The sequence below is a fragment of the Amphiura filiformis genome, chromosome 8, assembly GCF_039555335.1.
Source record: "Amphiura filiformis chromosome 8, Afil_fr2py, whole genome shotgun sequence".
In the NCBI taxonomy this organism is placed as follows: Eukaryota; Metazoa; Echinodermata; class Ophiuroidea; order Amphilepidida; family Amphiuridae; genus Amphiura; species Amphiura filiformis.
In genome coordinates this window covers 5,374,741-5,394,822 of record NC_092635.1, presented here as the reverse complement: position 1 = coordinate 5,394,822, position 20,082 = coordinate 5,374,741, and the positions used below count along the sequence as shown (strand labels likewise).

The following is a 20,082-nucleotide window of genomic DNA, read 5'->3' as shown; positions in this document are numbered from 1 at the left end:
ATGCCTTTAATCTTTGACAATTTGTGAGGTTTCTTGATGGCTTTTTTTGAAGTTTTTATTTGACATTTCGCTGTGTTTTAAATGGCCCACATCCAGAAGAATAACGGATTTGTGAAACATGTTGACACATGTAATAGCATTTGTAAGTTCATTTCTTTTAAAACGACAACATAATCTATAAAACAAAATTTACAAACAAAAAATCGACCTTGCCAGGATTCGAACCTGGAATCCCCTGATTCGTAGTCAGATGCCTTATCCATTGGGCCACAAGGCCGTTGTGTTCGGTTCAATGAGACTTTATTAGTAATTTGCCTGCATCGTGTCTCAAAGGCTTCACATCACGCAAATTGTTTTGCTTTATAAAAGCTACAGTCGCGAGAATTAATGATTAGGATAAAAAACGTCGACGAAAGGTCACAAGAAGAAGTCTCAAGCAAAGAAGTGGAATTTAGCTAGTGCTACTCGCTCACAGATAGTGCCTCACCCGAACAGTTCTATATCACAGAGATCGCCATCATTGTCATGCCGAAATAGCTCAGTTGGGAGAGCGTTAGACTGAAGATCTAAAGGTCCCTGATTCAAAACCGGAGAGCTCACTTGAGCTCTGAACTGTCCCGGGTTTCGGCATTTTTGTTCTTTTCTAGCAGATTCCTATTTTTCTTCGCTTACCTGTTTTTACTTGCTTTTTTCATTTAAAAATGTCCTTTTGAATATTGGATTGTTTACTTTGTCTGGTTGCTTATTTAGAACTAACACACACATTTTATATGACTTAAAGGTATATTCAGTGATTTGCTCATCAGGAGGATCGTAAAAATCATCCAATTACAGATTATTGCACCTTTGTTAGTCTCATAGATGTGCTAACAAAGCCGGGTAACAAAGCCTGCTAATGGAGATATGTATTAAAGACAAAATAAGATATCTTACATAAATCTGCAATTTAAATTAGCTATATACATGTATTTGAATAGGGTTTATATTTTGTCAATACTGCCGTTTTCCTTTTTCTTCCCAAAATGTTCATTTCAAAAAAACATAACGACGATTTTAATGACTTACCTTTCACTTTTAGGAGATTGAAACACAATTTTCATTTTAGTACACTTTTGCTGGAATCATTGAATATGCCTTTAATCTTTGTCAATTTGGGAGGTTTCTTGATGGCTTTTTAAAAGTTTTTATTTGACATTTCGCTGTGTTTTTAATGGCCCACATCCAGAAGAATAACGGATTTGTGAAAAATGTTGACACATGATCTTAATAGCATGTGTACGTTCACTACAAAGAAAAGGCATATAACATTTCTTTTAAAACGACAACATAATTTATAAAACAAAATTTACAAACAAAAAATCAACCTTGCCAGGACTCGAACCTGGAATCCCCTGATTCGTAGTCAGATGCCTTATCCATAGGGCCACAATGCCGTTGTGTTTGATTCAATGAGACCTTATTAATAATTTGCCTGCATCGTGTCTCAATGGCTTCACATCACCCAAATTTTTTTGCTTTATAAAAGCTACAGTCGCGAGAATTAATGATAAGGGTAAAAACGTCGACGAAAGGTCACAAGAAGAAGTCTCAAGCAAAGAAGTGGAACTTAGCTAGTGCTACTCGCTCACAGATAGTGCCTCATCCTAACAGTTCTATATCACCAAGATCGCTATCATTGTCATGCCGAAATAGCTCAGTTGGGAGAGCGTTAGACTGAAGATCTAAAGGTCCCTGGTTCAACACCGGAGAGCTCACTCGAGCTCTGAACTGTCCCGGGTTTCGGCATTTTTGTTCTTTTCTAGCAGATTCCTATTTTTCTTCGCTTACCTGTTTTTACTTGGTTTTTTCATTTAAAAAATGTCCTTTTGAATATTGGATTGTTTACTTTGTCTGGTTGCTTATTAAGAACTAACACACTCATTTTATATGACTTAAAGGCATATTCAGTGATTTGCTCATCAGGAGGATCGTAAAAATCATCAAATTACAGATTATGGCACCTTTGTTAGTCTCATAGACGTGCTAACAAAGGTACATGGTGCGGGATTGGCTCTTAGCAGAATTAGCGCGTAAGCGCTATTTCCCCGCTATAATTGCTATTAGCGCTATTAGCGCATATTAGCGTATTATTAGCGTATTATTTGCAAAAGTGTTAATTTTCTCAGGATGGTAGGTGCTATTAGCGATAATAGCGTAGGGTGTGCTAATAACGGTATTAGCGCTATTAATGAATCATTTTCAAAATTTTTACTTTCTCAGGATGGTATGCGCTATTAGCGATACTAGCTCTAATAGCACTCATTAGCGCGAGGTGCGCTATTAGCGCTAATAGCGTAAGGTATGCTAATAGCGCTATTAACACTAATAGCGTAAGGTGTGCTAATAACGGTATTAGCGCTATTAACGTATCATTTGCAAAATTGTTTACTTTCTCAGGATGGTATGCGCTATTAGCGCTAATAGCGCTAATAGCACTCATTAGCGCGAGGTGCGCTATTAGCGCTAATAGCGTAAGGTATGCTAATAGCCCTATTAGCACTAATAGCGTAAGGTGTGCTAATAACGGTATTAGCGCTATTAACGTATCATTTGCAAAATTGTTTACTTTCTCAGGATGGTATGCGCTATTAGCGCTATTAGCGCTATTAGCGCTATTAGCGCTAATAGCGCTAATAGCACTCATTAGCGTGAGGTGCGCTATTAGTGCTAATAGCGTAAGATATGCTAATAGCGCTATTAGCACTAATAGCGTAATGTTTGCTAATAACGGTATTAGCGCTATTAACATATCATTTGCAAAATCGCTTACTTTCTCAGGATGGTAGGCGCTATTAGCGCTATTAGCGCTTATAGCGTTACGTATGCTAAGAGCGCTATTAGCACTAATAGCGTAAGGTGTGCTAATAACGGTACTAGCGCTATTAACGTTTCATTTACAAATTGTTTACTCTCTCAGGATGGTATACGCTATTAGCGCTATTAGCGCTAATAGCGCTAATAGCACGCATTAGCGTGAGGTGCGCTATTAGCGCTAATAGCGTAAGGTATGCTAATAGCGCTATTAGCACTAATAGCGTAAGGTGTGCTAATAACGGTATTAGCGCTATTAACGTATCATTTGCAAAATCGCTTACTTTCTCAGGATGGTAGGCGCTATTAGCGCTAATAGCGCTAATAGCACGCATTAGCGTGAGGTGCGCTATTAGCGCTAATAGCGTAATGTATGCTAATAGCGCTATTAGCACTAATAGCGTAAGGTTTGCTAATAACGGTATTAGCGCTATTAACATATCATTTGCAAAATCGCTTACTTTCTCAAGATGGTAGGCGCTATTAGCGTTAATAGCGCTAATAGCACTCATTAGCGTGAGTTGGTAGGCGCTATTAGCGCTAATAGCGTAAGGTGTGCTAATAACGGTATTTTTAATTTTGTCAGGATGGTAGGCGCTATTAGCGCTATTAATAGTGCTAATTAGATAATTGATAATTAGTGTAAGATCAATGCCACAGGGCCGGCAGGCCTGAGGCCGGAGACGCCCATACGACAACTAAACACTCCAAGTGAGTTGCAATATAAAAGGGCCCCGCAGGGCAAAAAACTTAGTGTGATTGCTGTCCCCACCAGAGTCCGGAGAGGCCGGAGACTCCAATATGACATCTAAACACTCCAAGTTAGTTCCAATATAAATGGGCCCCGCAGGGCAAGAAAGTTAGTGTGACCGCTGTCCCCATCATTAACAAAAACATCAAGGACGCAGAACCGGCAGGCCCAAGGCCGGAGACTCCCATACGACAAGTAAACACTCTAAGTGAGTTCAAATATAAAGGGCCCCGCAGGGCAAGAAAGCTAGTCTGACCGCTGTACCCACCATCAAGAATAAAGATCAAGTCAGCAGGGCCGGTAGGCCTGAGGCCGGAGACTCCCATACGACAACTAAACACTCCAAGTGAGTTCCAATATAATAAGGGCCCCGCAGGGCAAGAAACTTAGTGTGACCGCTGCCCCCATCATCAACAAAAACATCAAGCCCGCGGAGACGACAGGCTCGAGGCCGGAGACTCTAATATGACAACTAAACACTCCAGGTTAGTTCCAAAATTGAGCCCCGCAGGGCAAGAAACTTAGTGTGACCGCTGTTCCCATCATCAACAAAAAACATCAAGGCCGCAGGGTCGGCAGGCCCGAGGCCGTACAATCCCATACGACAACTAAACACTCCAAGTGAGTTCCAATATAAAAGGGCCCCCGCAGGGCAAGAAAGCTAGTGTGACCGCTGTCCCCACCATCAACAACAAACATCAAGGCCGCAGGGCCGGCAGGCCCAAGGCCGGTGACTCCCATACGACAACTAAACACGCCAAGTGAGTTCCAATATAAAAGGGCCCCGCAGGGCAACAAAGCTAGTGTGATCACTGTCCCCACCAACAACAAAAAACATCAAGGCCGCAGGGCCAGCAGGCCCGAGGCCGCAGACTCCCATACGACACCTTAACACTCCAAGTGAGTTCCAATATAAATAGGCCCCGCAGGGCAAGAAATTTAGTGTGACCACTGTCCCCACCATCAGCAAAATACACCAAGGCCGCAGGGCCAGCAGGCCCGAGGCCGCAGACTCCCATACGACAACTTAACACTCCAAGTGAGTTCCAATATAAATAGGCTCAGCAAGGCAAGAAACTTAGTGTGACTGCTGTCCCCAACATCAACAAAAACATCAAGGCCGCAGGGCCGGCAGGCCCGAGGCCGGTGACTCCCATACGGCAACTAAACACTCCAAGTGGGTTCCAATATAAAAAGGGCCCTGCAGGGCACGAAACGTAATGTGACCGCTGTCTCAAACATCAACAAAAAACATCAAGGCCGCAGGGCCGGCAGGCCCTGAGGCCGGTGACTCCCATACGACAACTAAACACTCCAAGTGAGTTCCAATATAAAAGGGCCCCGCAGGGTAAGAAAGCTAGTGTCACCGCTGTCCCCACCATCAACAAAAATATTAAGGCCGCAGGGCCGGGAGGGCGGAGGCCAGAGACTCCCATACGACAACTAAACACTCCAAGTGAGTTCCAATATAAAAGGGCCCTGCAGGGCAAGAAATTTAGTGTGACCACTGTCCCCACCATCAGCAAAAGACATCAAGGCCGCAGGGCCGGCAGGCCCGAGGCCGGTGACTCCCATACGACAACTAAACACTCCAAGTGAGTTCCAATATAAATAGGTTCAGCAAGGCAAGAAACTTAGTGTGACTGCTGTCCCCAACATCAACAAAACATCAAGGCCGCAGGGCCGGCAGGCCTGAGGCCGGTGACTCCATACGACAACTAAACACTCCAAGTGAGTTCCAATATAAAAGGGCCCCGCTGCAGGGCAAGAAACGTAGTGTGACCGCTGTCTCCAACATCAACAAAAAACATCAAGGCCGCAGGGCCGGCAGGCCTGAGGCCGGTGACTCCCATACGACAACTAAACACTCCAAGTGAGTTCTAATATAAAACCGCCCCGCAGGGCAAGAAAGCTAGTGTCACCGCTGTCCCCACCTTCAACAAAAATATTAAGGCCGCAGGGCCGGGAGGGCTGAGGCCGGCGTCTCCCATACGACAACTAAACACTCCAAGTGAGTTCCTATATAGAAGGGCCCCGCATGGCAAGAAATTTAGTGTGACCACTGTCCCCACCATCAGCAAAAAACATCAAGGCCGCAGGGCCGGTGACTCCCATACGACAACTAAACACTCCAAGTGAGTTCCAATATAAAAGGGCCCCGCAGGGCAAGAAAGCTAGTGTGACCGCTGGCCCCACCATCAACAAAAATATCAAGACCGCAGGGCCGGCAGGCCTGAGGCCGGAGACTCACATACGACAACTAAACACTCCAAGTGAGTTCCAATATAAATGGGCCCCGCAGGGCAAGAAACTTAGTGTGACCGTTGTCCCCAACATCAACAAAAAACATAGGACGTGCTATTAATTGCTATTAGCGCTAATAGCGCTATTAGCGCTAATAGCACGGTTTCCTTAGACTTAGAATCTTTTTAGATTTAGCACAAATTGCATATGACGTGCTATTAATTGCTATTAGCGCTAATAGCGCTATTAGCGCTAATAGCACGCTTTCCCTAGACTTAGAATCTTTTTAGATTTAGCACAAATTGCATATGACGTGCTATTAATTGCTATTAGCGCTAATAGCGCTATTAGCGCTAATAGCACGCTTTCCCTAGACTTAGAATTCTGTTAGATTTAGCACAAATTGCATAGGACGTGCTATTATTTGCTATTAGCGCTAATAGCGCTATTAGCGCTAATAGCACGCTTTCCCCAGACTTAGAATTCTGTTAGATTTAGCACAAATTGCATAGGACGTGCTATTATTTGCTATTAGCGCTAATAGCGCTATTAGCGCTAATAGCACGCATTCCTTAGACTTAGAATCTTTTTAGATTTAGCACAATTGCATATGACGTGCTATTAACTGCTAATAGCGCTATTAGCGCTAATAGCACGCTTTCCCTAGACTTAGAATCTTTTTAGATTTAGCACAAATTGCAAAGGACGTGCTATTATTTGCTATTAGCGCCAATAGCACTATTAGCGCTAATAGCACACTTTCCCTAGACTTAGAATCTTTTTAGATTTAGCACAATTGCATATGACGTGCTATTATTTGCAATTAGCGCTAATAGCGCTATTAGCGCTAATAGCACGCTTTCCCTAGACTTAGAATTCTGTTAGATTTAGCACAAATTGCATAGGACGTGCTATTATTTGCTATTAGCGCTAATAGCGCTATTAGCGCTCATAGCACGCTTTCCTTAGACTTAGAATCGTTTTAGATTTAGCACAATTGCATATGACGTGCTATTAACTGCTATTAGCGCTAATAGCGCTATTAGCGCTAATAGCACGCTTTCCCTAGACTTAGAATCTTTTAGATTTAGCACAAATTGCATAGGATGTGCTATTATTTGCTATTAGCGCTATTAGCGCTAATAGCACGCTTTCCTTAGACTTAGAATCTTTTTAGATTTAGCACAATTGCATATGACGTGCTATTAATTGCTATTAGCGCTAATAGCGCTAATAGCGCGCATTCCCTAGTGTTATAATATTTTCACATTTAGCACAATTGCATATGACTTGCTATTAATCGCTATTAGCGCTAATAGCGCTAATAGCACGCTTTTCCTAGAGTTAGAATATTTTCAAATTTAGCACAATTGCATATGACGCTAATAATACGCTATTAGTGCTAATTCTTGAGTGGCTCTTAGCAGAATTAACACTTTTGTGGATAGCGTTGCTAATAGCGCTATTTCTCATAGACTCTATACACTAATTTTGTGCTAATAGCAGTTTTAGCAAAATAGCGCTAATTCTGCTAAGAGCCAATCCCGCACCTTCCTCTAACAAAGCTTGCTAATGGAGATACGTATTAAAGACAAAATAAGACATCTTACATAAATCTGCAATTTAAATTAGCTATATACATGTATTTGAATAGGGTTTATATTTTGTCAATACTGCCGTTTTCCTTTTTCTTCCCAAAATGTTCATTTAAAAAAAACCTAACGACGATTTTAATGACTTACCTTTCACTTTTAGGAGATTGAAACACAATTTTCATTTTATTACACTTTTGCTGGAATCATTGAATATGCCTTTAATCTTTGTCAATTTGTGAGGTTTCTTGATGGCTTTTTAAAAGTTTTTATTTGACATTTCGCTGTGTTTTTAATGGCCCACATCCAGAAGAATAACGGATTTGTGAAAAATGTTGACACATGATCTTAACAGCATTTGTAAGTTCATTACAAGGAAAAGGCATATAACATTTCTTTTAAAACGACAACATAATCTATAAAACAAAATTTACCAACAAAAAATCGACCTTGCCAGGACTCGAACCTGGAATCCCCTGATTCGTAGTCAAATGCCTTATCCATTGGGCCACAAGGCCGTTGTGTTTGATTCAATGAGACCTTATTAATAATTTGCCTGTATCGTATCTCAATGGCTTCACATCACGCAAGTTGTTTTGCTTTATAAAAGCTACAGTCGCCAGAATTAATGATTAGGGTAAAAACGTCGACGAAAGGTCACAAGAAGAAGTCTCAGGCAAAGAAGTGGAACTTAACTAGTGCTACTCGCTCACAGATCGTGCCTCACCCTAACAGTTCTATATCACAGAGATCGCCATCATTGTCATGCCGAAATAGCTCAGTTGGGAGAGCGTTAGACTGAAGATCTAAAGGTCCCTGGTTCAACACCGGAGAGCTCACTCGAGCTCTGAACTGTCCCGGGTTTCGGCATTTTTGTTCTTTTCTAGCATATTCCTATTTTTCTTCGCTTACCTGTTTTTACTTGCTTTTTTCATTTAAAAAATGTCCTTTTGAATATTGGATTGTTTACTTTGTCTGGTTGCTTATTTAGAACTAACACACTCATTTTATATGACTTAAAGGCATATTCAGTGATTTGATCATCAGGAGGATCGTAAAAATCATCAAATTACATATTATGGCACCTTTGTTAGTCTCATAGACGTGCTAACAAAGCTTGCTAATGGAGATACGTATTAAATACAAAATAAGACATCTTACATAAATCTGCAATTTAAATTAGCTATATACATGTATTTGAATAGGGTTTATATTTTGTCAATACTGCCGTTTTCCTTTTTCTTCCCAAAATGTTCATTTAAAAAAAACCTAACGACGATTTTAATGACTTACCTTTCACTTTTAGGAGATTGAAACACAATTTTCATTTTATTACACTTTTGCTGGAATCATTGAATATGCCTTTAATCTTTGTCAATTTGTGAGGTTTCTTGATGGCTTTTTAAAAGTTTTTATTTGACATTTCGCTGTGTTTTTAATGGCCCACATCCAGAAGAATAACGGATTTGTAAAAAATGTTGACACATGATCTTAACAGCATTTGTAAGTTCATTACAAGGAAAAGGCATATAACATTTCTTTTAAAACGACAACATAATCTATAAAACAAAATTTACCAACAAAAAATCGACCTTGCCAGGACTCGAACCTGGAATCCCCTGATTCGTAGTCAGATGCCTTATCCATTGGGCCACAAGGCCATTGTGTTTGATTCAATGAGACCTTATTAATAATTTGCCTGTATCGTATCTCAATGGCTTCACATCACGCAAGTTGTTTTGCTTTATAAAAGCTACAGTCGCCAGAATTAATGATTAGGGTAAAAACGTCGACGAAAGGTCACAAGAAGAAGTCTCAAGCAAAGAAGTGGAACTTAACTAGTGCTACTCGCTCACAGATCGTGCCTCACCCTAACAGTTCTATATCACAGAGATCGCCATCATTGTCATGCCGAAATAGCTCAGTTGGGAGAGCGTTAGACTGAAGATCTAAAGGTCCCTGGGTCAGCACCGGAGAGCTCACTCGAGCTCTGAAATGTCCCGGGTTTCGGCATTTTTGTTCTTTTCTAGCATATTCCTATTTTTCTTCGCTTCTTCGCTTAAAAATGTCCTTTTGAATATTGGATTGTTTACTTTGTCTGGTTGCTTATTTAGAACTAACACACACATTTTATATGACTTAAAGGCATATTCAGTGATTTGATCATCAGGAGGATCGTAAAAATCATCAAATTACAGATTATGGCACCTTTGATAATCTCATAGACGTGCTAACAAAGCCTGCTAATGGAGATGTGTATTAAAGACAAAATAGGACATCTTACATAAATCTGCAATTTAAATTAGCTATATACCTGTATTTGAATAAGGTTTATATTTTGTCAATACTGCTGTTTTCCTTTTTCTTCCCAAAATGTTCATTTCAAAAATACCTAACGACGATTTTAATGACTTACCTTTCACTTTTAGGAGATTTAAACACAATTTTCGGGTTTTTTTAACTTTTGCTGGAATCATTGAATATGCCTTTAATATTTGTCAATTTGTGAGGTTTCTTGATGGCTTTTTAAAAGTTTTTATTTGACATTTCGCTGTGTTTTAATGGCCCACATCCAGAAGAATAACAGATTTGTGAACAATGTTGACACATGATCTTAATAGCATTTGTAAGTTCATTACAAAGAAAAGGCATATAACATTTCTTTTAAAACGACAACATAATCTATAAAACAAAATTTACAAACAAAAAATCGACCTTGCCAGGACTCGAACCTGGAATCCCCTGATTCGTAGTCAGATGCCTTATCCATTGGGCCACAAGGCCGTTGTGTTTGATTCAATGAGACTTTATTAATAATTTGCCTGCATCGTGTCTCAATGGCTCCACATCACGCAAATTGTTTTGCTTTATAAAAGCTACAGTCGCGAGAAATAATGATTAGGGTAAAAACGTCGACGAAAGGTCACAAGAAGAAGTCTCAAGCAAAGAAGTGGAACTTAGCTAGTGCTACTCGCTCACAAATAGTGCCTCAGCCTAACAGTTCTATATCACAGAGATCGCCACAATTGTCATGCCGAAATAGCTCAGTTGGGAGAGCGTTAGACTGAAGATCTAAAGGTCCCTGGTTCAACACCGGAGAGCTCACTCGAGCTCTGAACTGTCCCAGGTTTCGGCATTTTTGTTCTTTTCTAGCATATTCCTATTTTTCTTCGCTTACCTGTTTTTACTTGCTTTTTTCATTTAAAAAATGTCCTTTTGAATATTGGATTGTTTACTTTGTCTGGTTGCTTATTAAGAACTAACACACACATTTTATATGACTTAAAGGCATATTCAGTGATTTGATCATCAGGAGGATCGTAAAAATCATCAAATTACAGATTATGGCACCTTTGATAATCTCATAGACGTGCTAACAAAGCCTGCTAATGGAGATGTGTATTAAAGACAAAATAGGACATCTTACATAAATCTGCAATTTAAATTAGCTATATACATGTATTGGAATAAGGTTTATATTTTGTCAATACTGCTGTTTTCCTTTTTCTTCCCAAAATGTTCATTTCAAAAATACCTAACGACGATTTTAATGACTTACCTTTCACTTCTAGGAGATTTAAACACAATTTTCGTTTTTTTAAAATTTTGCTGGAATCATTGAATATGCCTTTAATATTTGTCAATTTGTGAGGTTTCTTGATGGCTTTTTAAAAGTTTTTATTTGACATTTCGCTGTGTTTTTAATGGCCCACATCCAGAAGAATAACAGATTTGTGAACAATGTTGACACATGATCTTAATAGCATTTGTAAGTTCATTACAAAGAAAAGGCATATAACATTTCTTTTAAAACGACAACATAATCTATAAAACAAAATTTACAAACAAAAAATCGACCTTGCCAGGACTCGAACCTGGAATCCCCTGATTCGTAGTCAGATGCCTTATCCATTGGGCCACAAGGCCGTTATGCTTGATTCAATGAGACTTTATTAATAATTTGCCTGCATCGTGTCTCAATGGCTCCACATCACGCAAATTATTTTGCTTTATAAAAGCTACAGTCGCGAGAAATAATGATTAGGGTAAAAACGTCGACGAAAGGTCACAAGAAGAAGTCTCAAGCAAAGAAGTGGAACTTAGCTAGTGCTACTCGCTCACAAATAGTGCCTCAGCCTAACAGTTCTATATCACAGAGATCGCCATCATTGTCATGCCGAAATAGCTCAGTTGGGAGAGCGTTAGACTGAAGATCTAAAGGTCCCTGGTTCAAAACCGGAGAGCTCACTTGAGCTCTGAACTGTCCCGGGTTTCGGCATTTTTGTTCTTTTCTAGCAGATTGCTTTTTTTCTTCGCTTACCTGTTTTTACTTATTTTTTCATTTAAAAAATGTCCTTTTGAATATTGGATTGTTTACTTTGTCCGGTTGCTTATTTAGAACTACACACACATTTTATATGACTTAAAGGCATATTCAGTGATTTGCTCATCAGGAGGATCGTAAAATCATCAAATTACAGATTATGGCACCTTTGTTAGTCTCATAGATGTGCTAACAAAGCCTGCTAATGGAGATATGTATTAAAGACAAAATAAGACATCTTACATAAATCTGCAATTTAAATTAGCTATATACATGTATTTGAATAAGGTTTATATTTTGTCAATACTGCTGTTTTCCTTTTTCTTCCCAAAATGTTCATTTCAAAAATACCTAACGACGATTTTAATGACTTACCTTTCACTTTTAGGAGATTTAAACACAATTTTCGTTTTTTTAAACTTTTGCTGGAATCATTGAATATGCCTTTAATATTTGTCAATTTGTGAGGTTTCTTGATGGCTTTTTAAAAGTTTTTATTTGACATTTCGCTGTGTTTTTAATGGCCGACATCCAGAAGAATAACAGATTTGTGAACAATGTTGACACATGATCTTAATAGCATTTGTAAGTTCATTACAAAGAAAAGGCATATAACATTTCTTTTAAAACGACAACATAATCTATAAAACAAAATTTACAAACAAAAAATCGACCTTGCCAGGACTCGAACCTGGAATCCCCTGATTCGTAGTCAGATGCCTTATCCATTGGGCCACAAGGCCGTTGTGTTTGATTCAATGAGACTTTATTAATAATTTGCCTGCATCGTGTCTCAATGGCTCCACATCACGCAAATTGTTTTGCTTTATAAAAGCTACAGTCGCGAGAAATAATGATTAGGGTAAAAACGTCGACGAAAGGTCACAAGAAGAAGTCTCAAGCAAAGAAGTGGAACTTAGCTAGTGCTACTCGCTCACAAATAGTGCCTCAGCCTAACAGTTCTATATCACAGAGATCGCCACCATTGTCATGCCGAAATAGCTCAGTTGGGAGAGCGTTAGACTGAAGATCTAAAGGTCCCTGGTTCAAAACCGGAGAGCTCACTTGAGCTCTGAACTGTCCCGGGTTTCGGCATTTTTGTTCTTTTCTAGCAGATTGCTTTTTTTCTTCGCTTACCTGTTTTTACTTATTTTTTCATTTAAAAAATGTCCTTTTGAATATTGGATTGTTTACTTTGTCCGGTTGCTTATTTAGAACTAACACACACATTTTATATGACTTAAAGGCATATTCAGTGATTTGCTCATCAGGAGGATCGTAAAAATCATCAAATTACAGATTATGGCACCTTTGTTAGTCTCATAGATGTGCTAACAAAGCCTGCTAATGGAGATATGTATTAAAGACAAAATAAGACATCTTACATAAATCTGCAATTTAAATTAGCTATATACATACTATTTGAATAGGGTTTATATTTTGTCAATACTGCTGTTTTACTTTTTCTTCACAAAATGTTCATTTAAAAAATACCTAACGACGATTTTAATGACTTACCTTTCACTTTTAGGAGATTTAAACACGATTTTCATTTTGTTACACTTTTGCTGGAATCATTGAATATGCCTTTAATTATTGTCAATTTGGGAGGTTTCTTGATGGCTTTTTTAAAGTTTTTATTTGACATTTCGCTGTGTTTTTCGTAGCCCACATCCAGAAGAATAACGGATTTGTGAAAAATATTGACACATGATCTTCAATGATTATTTTACCTCAATAGGGACTACACTTGCTAAAGATTTTGATGATGTAAATGTTGGTAGCATCAGTTTTAATACATGTACTAGTACTTTTAAGTTTAGTTATATTACCCCAGAGTTTGTATATAAGCATATTTGCGATATTCCAAACAATAAGTCACCTGGCATGGATGATTTTAGTGTCAAGTTGTTGAAGCTAGCTGCACCATACATTTGTCATTCTATAGCATATATCTGTAATCTTTCTTTAAATACATCTGTTTATCCAACAGACTGGAAGTTGGCTAAAGTCACCCCAATTTTTAAGGCAGGTGATAAATTGGATGTTGGAAATTACAGGCCTATTTCTGTCCTGCCTCTCATTTCCAAAATTATCGAAAGAGCTGTTCATAATCAATTATATTCTTATTTAACTTCTATGGGTATTCTGTCAGAGAACCAATCTGGTTTCCGTAGCAATCACTCAACAGCAACTACCCTGAATGATGTTCAAGATTTCATTTTAAAAAACATGGATAATGGACAAGCCACTGGTGCAATATTTCTTGATCTCAAAAAGGCTTTTGATTGTGTTAACCATTCTCTTTTAATTGAAAAACTTAGCAACTATGGTATTAAAGGTACAACACTTGAGTGGTTTGAATCTTATCTTGGTAATAGAGCTCAAGCTGTTAACATTAATGCCACATTATCTGATTTTAAGAACATTAATATTGGCATTCCTCAAGGCTCTATTTTAGGCCCGCTTCTTTTTATAATATTTGTTAATAGTCTTTCTAATAGTGTTGATTGTAAATGTACTATGTATGCCGATGACACCACATTACTATGTACTGCTAATGACTCTTCTACTCTTCAATCAAAGCTTCAATGTAATTTATCTAAAATTGTTGACTGGTTCAAGAATAATAATCTTACATTAAACATTCAGAAAACTAAGTTCATGGTGTTTGGCACTAGCAGGGTGTTAAAAAACTTTACAGATGTTAGTTTATATTACAATAATGATACTATTGAGCGTGTAGATGTATTTAAGTATCTTGGTGTTACATTTGATCCTACCATGGCTTGGTCTGATCATATTAATGCAATGTCTTCCTGTATTTCTAAGCGATGTGGTGTAATTAAACGTGTCAAACCTTATATTCCAAAAGATACCCTCATCATGCTTGCTAATGCAATTGTTATGCCTAATTTTGATTATTGTAATACTGTTTGGTCTAACTGTTCTGTTGAGCTCTACAACTCCCTTCAAATTCTTCACAATAGGCTTGCTCGTATTATTCTTTCTGCTGATATCAGAACACCAATTGATGACATGATGAGTACTCTTCACTGGAATAAATTAAATGATAGGTGGTTCAACTATATGGCAACACTCACCTTCAAATGCCTGAAAGGAATGGCTCCTGATTACCTTTCCTCTCAGTTCACTTTTATGCATGATATGCACTCTAAAGGAACCAGGAGTCAAACCAACTTTGCTCTTTTGAACCACCATATAATATTAATGCAGGTAAAAGAACTTTTCATTCACGTGCTACTAAATTGTGGAATAGCCTTCCAAATGATAGTAGATGTAATTTTAAGTCAATGAGTATTGCTCAATTTAAGCAGTTGTTTTTGATAAAACCAGTGTAATATGCCTTTTATCTGAATTTACATGTTTTCCCAAATGTTCACAATTTCATGTGGCATTTATAATTATGTATTTTCTGATTTATTACTGTATATATATATGCTTCTTGTTCACATTGTAAATGCAGGGCCTCCTTGGAAATCAGTGTTTTGACATTGAAGGAGCTACCCTGGGTAAAGAAAGTTTAAATAAATAAATAAATAAATAATAGCATTTGTAAGTTCATTACAAGGAAAAGGCATTTACCATTTCTTTTAAAACGACAACATAATTTATAAAACAAAATTTACAAACAAAAAATCGACCTTGCCAGGACTCGAACCTGGAATCCCCTGATTCGTAGTCAGATGCCTTATCCATTGGGCCACAAGGCCGTTGTGTTTGATTCAATGAGACTTTATTAATAATTTGCCTGCATCGTGTCTCAATGGCTTCACATCACGCAAATTGTTTTGCTTTATAAAAGCTACAGTCGCGAGAATTAATGATAAGGGTAAAAACGTCGACGAAAGGTCACAAGAAGAAGTCTCAAGCAAAGAAGCGGAACTTAGCTAGTGCTACTCGCTCACAGATAGTGCCTCATCCTAACAGTTCTATATCACCAAGATCGCTATCATTGTCATGCCGAAATAGCTCAGTTGGGAGAGCGTTAGACTGAAGATCTAAAGGTCCCTGGTTCATCACTCGAGCTCTGAACTGTCCCGGGTTTCGGCATTTTTGTTCTTTTCTAGCAGATTCCTATTTTTCTTCGCTTACCTGTTTTTACTTTGTTTTTACATTAAAAAAATGTCCTTTTGAATATTGGATTGTTTACTTTGTCCGGTTGCTTATTTAGAACTAACACACACATTTTATATGACTTAAAGGCATGTTCAGTGATTTGCTCATCAGGAGGATCGTAAAAATCATCAAATTACAGATTATGGCACCTTTGTTAGTCTCATAGACGTGCTAACAAAGCTTGCTAATGGAGATACGTATTAAAGACAAAATAAGACATCTTACATAAATCTGCAATTTAAATTAGCTATATCATGTATTTGAATAGGGTTTATATTTTGTCAATACTGCCGTTTTCCTTTTTCTTCCCAAAATGTTCATTTAAAAAAAACCTAACGACGATTTTAATGACTTACCTTTCACTTTTAGGAGATTGAAACACAATTTTCATTTTATTACAATTTTGCTGGAATCATTGAATATGCCTTTAATCTTTGTCAATTTGTGAGGTTTCTTGATGGCTTTTTAAAAGTTTTTATTTGACATTTCGCTGTGTTTTTAATGGCCCACATCCAGAAGAATAACGGATTTGTGAAAAATGTTGACACATGATCTTAACAGCATTTGTAAGTTCATTACAAGGAAAAGGCATATAACATTTCTTTTAAAACGACAACATAATCTATAAAACAAAATTTACCAACAAAAAATCGCCCTTGCCAGGACTCGAACCTGGAATCCCCTGATTCGTAGTCAGATGCATTATCCATTGGGCCACAAGGCCGTTGTGTTTGATTCAATGAGACCTTATTAATAATTTGCCTGCATCGTGTCTCAATGGCTTCACATCACGCAAGTTGTTTTGCTTTATAAAAGCTACAGTCGCGAGAATTAATGATTAGGGTAAAAACGTCGACGAAAGGTCACAAGAAGAAGTCTCAAGCAAAGAAGTGGAACTTAACTAGTGCTACTCGCTCACAGATCGTGCCTCACCCTAACAGTTCTATATCACAGAGATCGTCATCATTGTCATGCCGAAATAGCTCAGTTGGGAGAGCGTTAGACTGAAGATCTAAAGGTCCCTGGTTCAACACCGGAGAGCTCACTCGAGCTCTGAACTGTCCCGGGTTTCGGCATTTTTGTTCTTTTCTAGCATATTCCTATTTTTCTTCGCTTACCTGTTTTTACTTGCTTTTTTCATTTAAAAAATGTCCTTTTGAATATTGGATTGTTTACTTTGTCTGGTTGCTTATTTAGAACTAACACACACATTTTATATGACTTAAAGGCATATTCAGTGATTTGATCATCAGGAGGATCGTAGAAATCATCAAATTACAGATTATGGCACCTTTGATAATCTCATAGACGTGCTAACAAAGCCTGCTAATGGAGATGTGTATTAAAGACAAAATAGGACATCTTACATAAATCTGCAATTTAAATTAGCTATATACATGTATTTGAATAAGGTTTATATTTTGTCAATACTGCTGTTTTCCTTTTTCTTCCCAAAATGTTCATTTCAAAAATACCTAACGACGATTTTAATGACTTACCTTTCACTTTTAGGAGATTTAAACACAATTTTCGTTTTTTTAAACTTTTGCTGGAATCATTGAATATGCCTTTAATATTTATCAATTTGTGAGGTTTCTTGATGGCTTTTTAAAAGTTTTTATTTGACATTTCGCTGTGTTTTTAATGGCCCACATCCAGAAGAATAACAGATTTGTGAACAATGTTGACACATGATCTTAATAGCATTTGTAAGTTCATTACAAAGAAAAGGCATATAACATTTCTTTTAAAACGACAACATAATCTATAAAACAAAATTTACAAACAAAAAATTGACCTTGCCAGGACTCGAACCTGGAATCCCCTGATTCGTAGTCAGATGCCTTATCCATTGGGCCACAAGGCCGTCGTGTTTGATTAAATGAGACCTTATTAATAATTTGCCTGCATCGTGTCTCAATGGCTCCACATCACGCAAATTGTTTTGCTTTATAAAAGCTACAGTCGCGAGAAATAATGATTAGGGTAAAAACGTCGACGAAAGGTCACAAGAAGAAGTCTCAAGCAAAGAAGTGGAACTTAGCTAGTGCTACTCGCTCACAAATAGTGCCTCAGCCTAACAGTTCTATATCACAGATCGCCACCATTGTCATGCCGAAATAGCTCAGTTGGGAGAGCGTTAGACTGAAGATCTAAAGGTCCCTGGTTCAAAACCGGAGAGCTCACTTGAGCTCTGAACTGTCCCGGGTTTCGGCATTTTTGTTCTTTTCTAGCATATTGCTATTTTTCTTCGCTTACCTGTTTTTACTTGTTTTTTCATTTAAAAAATGTCCTTTTGAATATTGGATTGTTTACTTTGTCCGGTTGCTTATTTAGAACTAACACACACATTTTATATGACTTAAAGGCATATTCAGTGATTTGCTCATCAGGAGGATCGTAAAATCATCAAATTACAGATTATGGCACCTTTGTTAGTCTCATAGATGTGCTAACAAAGCCTGCTAATGGAGATATGTATTAAAGACAAAATAAGACATCTTACATAAATCTGCAATTTAAATTAGCTATATACATACTATTTGAATAGGGTTTATATTTTGTCAATACTGCTGTTTTCCTTTTTCTTCCCAAAATGTTCATTTCAAGAATACCTAACGACGATTTTAATGACTTACCTTTCACTTTTAGGAAATTTAAACACAATTTTCATTTTGTTACACTTTTGCTGGAATCATTGAATATGCCTTTAATATTTGTCAATTTGTGAGGTTTCTTGATGGCTTTTTAAAAGTTTTATTTGACATTTCGCTGTGTTTTTAATGGCCCACATCCAGAAGAATAACGGATTTGTGAAAAACGTTGACACATGATCTTAATATCATTTGTAAGTTCATTACAAGGAAAAGGCATTTACCATTTCTTTTAAAACGACAACATAATCTATAAAACAAAATTTACAAACAGAAAATCGACCTTGCCAGGACTCGAACCTGAATCCCCTGATTCGTAGTCAGATGCCTTATCCATTGGGCCACAAGGCCGTTGTGTTTGATTCAATGAGACTTTATTAATAATTTGCCTGCATCGTGTCTCAATGGCTTCACATCACGCAAATTGTTTTGCTTTATAAAAGCTACAGTCGCGAGAAATAATGATTAGGGGATAAACGTCGACGAAAGGTCACAAGAAGAAGTCTCAAGCAAAGAAGTGGAACTTAGCTAGTGCTACTCGCTCACAAATAGCGGGACAAATAGTGCCTCAGCCTCACAGTTCTATATCACAGAGATCGCCGTCATTGTCATGCCGAAATAGCTCAGTTGGGAGAGCGTTAGACTGAAGATCTAAAGGTCCCTGGTTCAAAACCGGAGAGCTCACTCGAGCTCTGAAATGTCCCGGTTTCGGCATTTTGTTCTTTTCTAGCAGATTCCTATTTTTCTTCGCTTACCTGTTTTTACTTGCTTTTTCATTTAAAAATGTCCTTTTGAATATTGGATTGTTTACTTTGTCTGGTTGCTTATTTAGAACTAACACACACATTTTATATGACTTAAAGGCATATTCAGTGATTTGATCATCAGGAGGATCGTAAAAATCATCAAATTACAGATTATGGCACCTTTGATAATCTCATAGACGTGCTAACAAAGCCTGCTAATGGAGATGTGTATTAAAGACAAAATAGGACATCTTACATAAATCTGCAATTTAAATTAGCTATATACATGTATTTGAATAAGGTTTATATTTTGTCAATACTGCTGTTTTCCTTTTTCTTCCCAAAATGTTCATTTCAAAAATACCTAACGACGATTTTAATGACTTACCTTTCACTTTTAGGAGATTTAAACACAATTTTCGTTTTTTTAAACTTTTGCTGGAATCATTGAATATGCCTTTAATATTTATCAATTTGTGAGGTTTCTTGATGGCTTTTTAAAAGTTTTTATTTGACATTTCGCTGTGTTTTTAATGGCCCACATCCAGAAGAATAACAGATTTGTGAACAATGTTGACACATGATCTTAATAGCATTTGTAAGTTCATTACAAAGAAAAGGCATATAACATTTCTTTTAAAACGACAACATAATCTATAAAACAAAATTTACAAACAAAAAATTGACCTTGCCAGGACTCGAACCTGGAATCCCCTGATTCGTAGTCAGATGCCTTATCCATTGGGCCACAAGGCCGTCGTGTTTGATTAAATGAGACCTT

At 37.7% G+C, this 20,082-nt stretch overlaps 22 non-coding genes across 22 annotated transcripts; 11 read left to right on the top strand and 11 right to left on the bottom strand.

Annotated features, from left to right (window-relative positions):
* Positions 1–204: 204 nt before the first annotated feature.
* On the bottom strand, positions 205–277 carry Trnar-acg (transfer RNA arginine (anticodon ACG)). The gene has a single exon. It is a non-coding gene; the product is annotated as a tRNA-Arg (tRNA).
* Positions 278–527: 250 nt separating this feature from the next.
* Trnaf-gaa (transfer RNA phenylalanine (anticodon GAA)) lies at positions 528–630 on the top strand. Its single transcript has one exon. It is a non-coding gene; the product is annotated as a tRNA-Phe (tRNA).
* A 1,052-nt stretch (positions 631–1,682) lies between these two features.
* On the top strand, positions 1,683–1,785 carry Trnaf-gaa (transfer RNA phenylalanine (anticodon GAA)). Its single transcript has one exon. It is a non-coding gene; the product is annotated as a tRNA-Phe (tRNA).
* Positions 1,786–7,882: 6,097 nt separating this feature from the next.
* On the bottom strand, positions 7,883–7,955 carry Trnar-acg (transfer RNA arginine (anticodon ACG)). Its single transcript has one exon. It is a non-coding gene; the product is annotated as a tRNA-Arg (tRNA).
* Positions 7,956–8,204: 249 nt separating this feature from the next.
* Positions 8,205–8,307, top strand: Trnaf-gaa (transfer RNA phenylalanine (anticodon GAA)). Its single transcript has one exon. It is a non-coding gene; the product is annotated as a tRNA-Phe (tRNA).
* Positions 8,308–9,025: 718 nt separating this feature from the next.
* Positions 9,026–9,098, bottom strand: Trnar-acg (transfer RNA arginine (anticodon ACG)). Its single transcript has one exon. It is a non-coding gene; the product is annotated as a tRNA-Arg (tRNA).
* A 249-nt stretch (positions 9,099–9,347) lies between these two features.
* Positions 9,348–9,450, top strand: Trnaf-gaa (transfer RNA phenylalanine (anticodon GAA)). The gene has a single exon. It is a non-coding gene; the product is annotated as a tRNA-Phe (tRNA).
* Positions 9,451–10,148: 698 nt separating this feature from the next.
* On the bottom strand, positions 10,149–10,221 carry Trnar-acg (transfer RNA arginine (anticodon ACG)). The gene has a single exon. It is a non-coding gene; the product is annotated as a tRNA-Arg (tRNA).
* Positions 10,222–10,470: 249 nt separating this feature from the next.
* On the top strand, positions 10,471–10,573 carry Trnaf-gaa (transfer RNA phenylalanine (anticodon GAA)). The gene has a single exon. It is a non-coding gene; the product is annotated as a tRNA-Phe (tRNA).
* Positions 10,574–11,291: 718 nt separating this feature from the next.
* Positions 11,292–11,364, bottom strand: Trnar-acg (transfer RNA arginine (anticodon ACG)). Its single transcript has one exon. It is a non-coding gene; the product is annotated as a tRNA-Arg (tRNA).
* Positions 11,365–11,613: 249 nt separating this feature from the next.
* On the top strand, positions 11,614–11,716 carry Trnaf-gaa (transfer RNA phenylalanine (anticodon GAA)). Its single transcript has one exon. It is a non-coding gene; the product is annotated as a tRNA-Phe (tRNA).
* Positions 11,717–12,431: 715 nt separating this feature from the next.
* On the bottom strand, positions 12,432–12,504 carry Trnar-acg (transfer RNA arginine (anticodon ACG)). Its single transcript has one exon. It is a non-coding gene; the product is annotated as a tRNA-Arg (tRNA).
* A 249-nt stretch (positions 12,505–12,753) lies between these two features.
* Positions 12,754–12,856, top strand: Trnaf-gaa (transfer RNA phenylalanine (anticodon GAA)). Its single transcript has one exon. It is a non-coding gene; the product is annotated as a tRNA-Phe (tRNA).
* Positions 12,857–15,422: 2,566 nt separating this feature from the next.
* Trnar-acg (transfer RNA arginine (anticodon ACG)) lies at positions 15,423–15,495 on the bottom strand. The gene has a single exon. It is a non-coding gene; the product is annotated as a tRNA-Arg (tRNA).
* Positions 15,496–15,744: 249 nt separating this feature from the next.
* Positions 15,745–15,835, top strand: Trnaf-gaa (transfer RNA phenylalanine (anticodon GAA)). Its single transcript has one exon. It is a non-coding gene; the product is annotated as a tRNA-Phe (tRNA).
* Positions 15,836–16,552: 717 nt separating this feature from the next.
* On the bottom strand, positions 16,553–16,625 carry Trnar-acg (transfer RNA arginine (anticodon ACG)). Its single transcript has one exon. It is a non-coding gene; the product is annotated as a tRNA-Arg (tRNA).
* A 249-nt stretch (positions 16,626–16,874) lies between these two features.
* On the top strand, positions 16,875–16,977 carry Trnaf-gaa (transfer RNA phenylalanine (anticodon GAA)). Its single transcript has one exon. It is a non-coding gene; the product is annotated as a tRNA-Phe (tRNA).
* A 718-nt stretch (positions 16,978–17,695) lies between these two features.
* Trnar-acg (transfer RNA arginine (anticodon ACG)) lies at positions 17,696–17,768 on the bottom strand. The gene has a single exon. It is a non-coding gene; the product is annotated as a tRNA-Arg (tRNA).
* A 247-nt stretch (positions 17,769–18,015) lies between these two features.
* Positions 18,016–18,118, top strand: Trnaf-gaa (transfer RNA phenylalanine (anticodon GAA)). Its single transcript has one exon. It is a non-coding gene; the product is annotated as a tRNA-Phe (tRNA).
* Positions 18,119–18,834: 716 nt separating this feature from the next.
* Trnar-acg (transfer RNA arginine (anticodon ACG)) lies at positions 18,835–18,906 on the bottom strand. The gene has a single exon. It is a non-coding gene; the product is annotated as a tRNA-Arg (tRNA).
* A 261-nt stretch (positions 18,907–19,167) lies between these two features.
* Positions 19,168–19,269, top strand: Trnaf-gaa (transfer RNA phenylalanine (anticodon GAA)). Its single transcript has one exon. It is a non-coding gene; the product is annotated as a tRNA-Phe (tRNA).
* A 715-nt stretch (positions 19,270–19,984) lies between these two features.
* On the bottom strand, positions 19,985–20,057 carry Trnar-acg (transfer RNA arginine (anticodon ACG)). Its single transcript has one exon. It is a non-coding gene; the product is annotated as a tRNA-Arg (tRNA).
* Between the last annotated feature and the right edge of the window lie 25 nt (positions 20,058–20,082).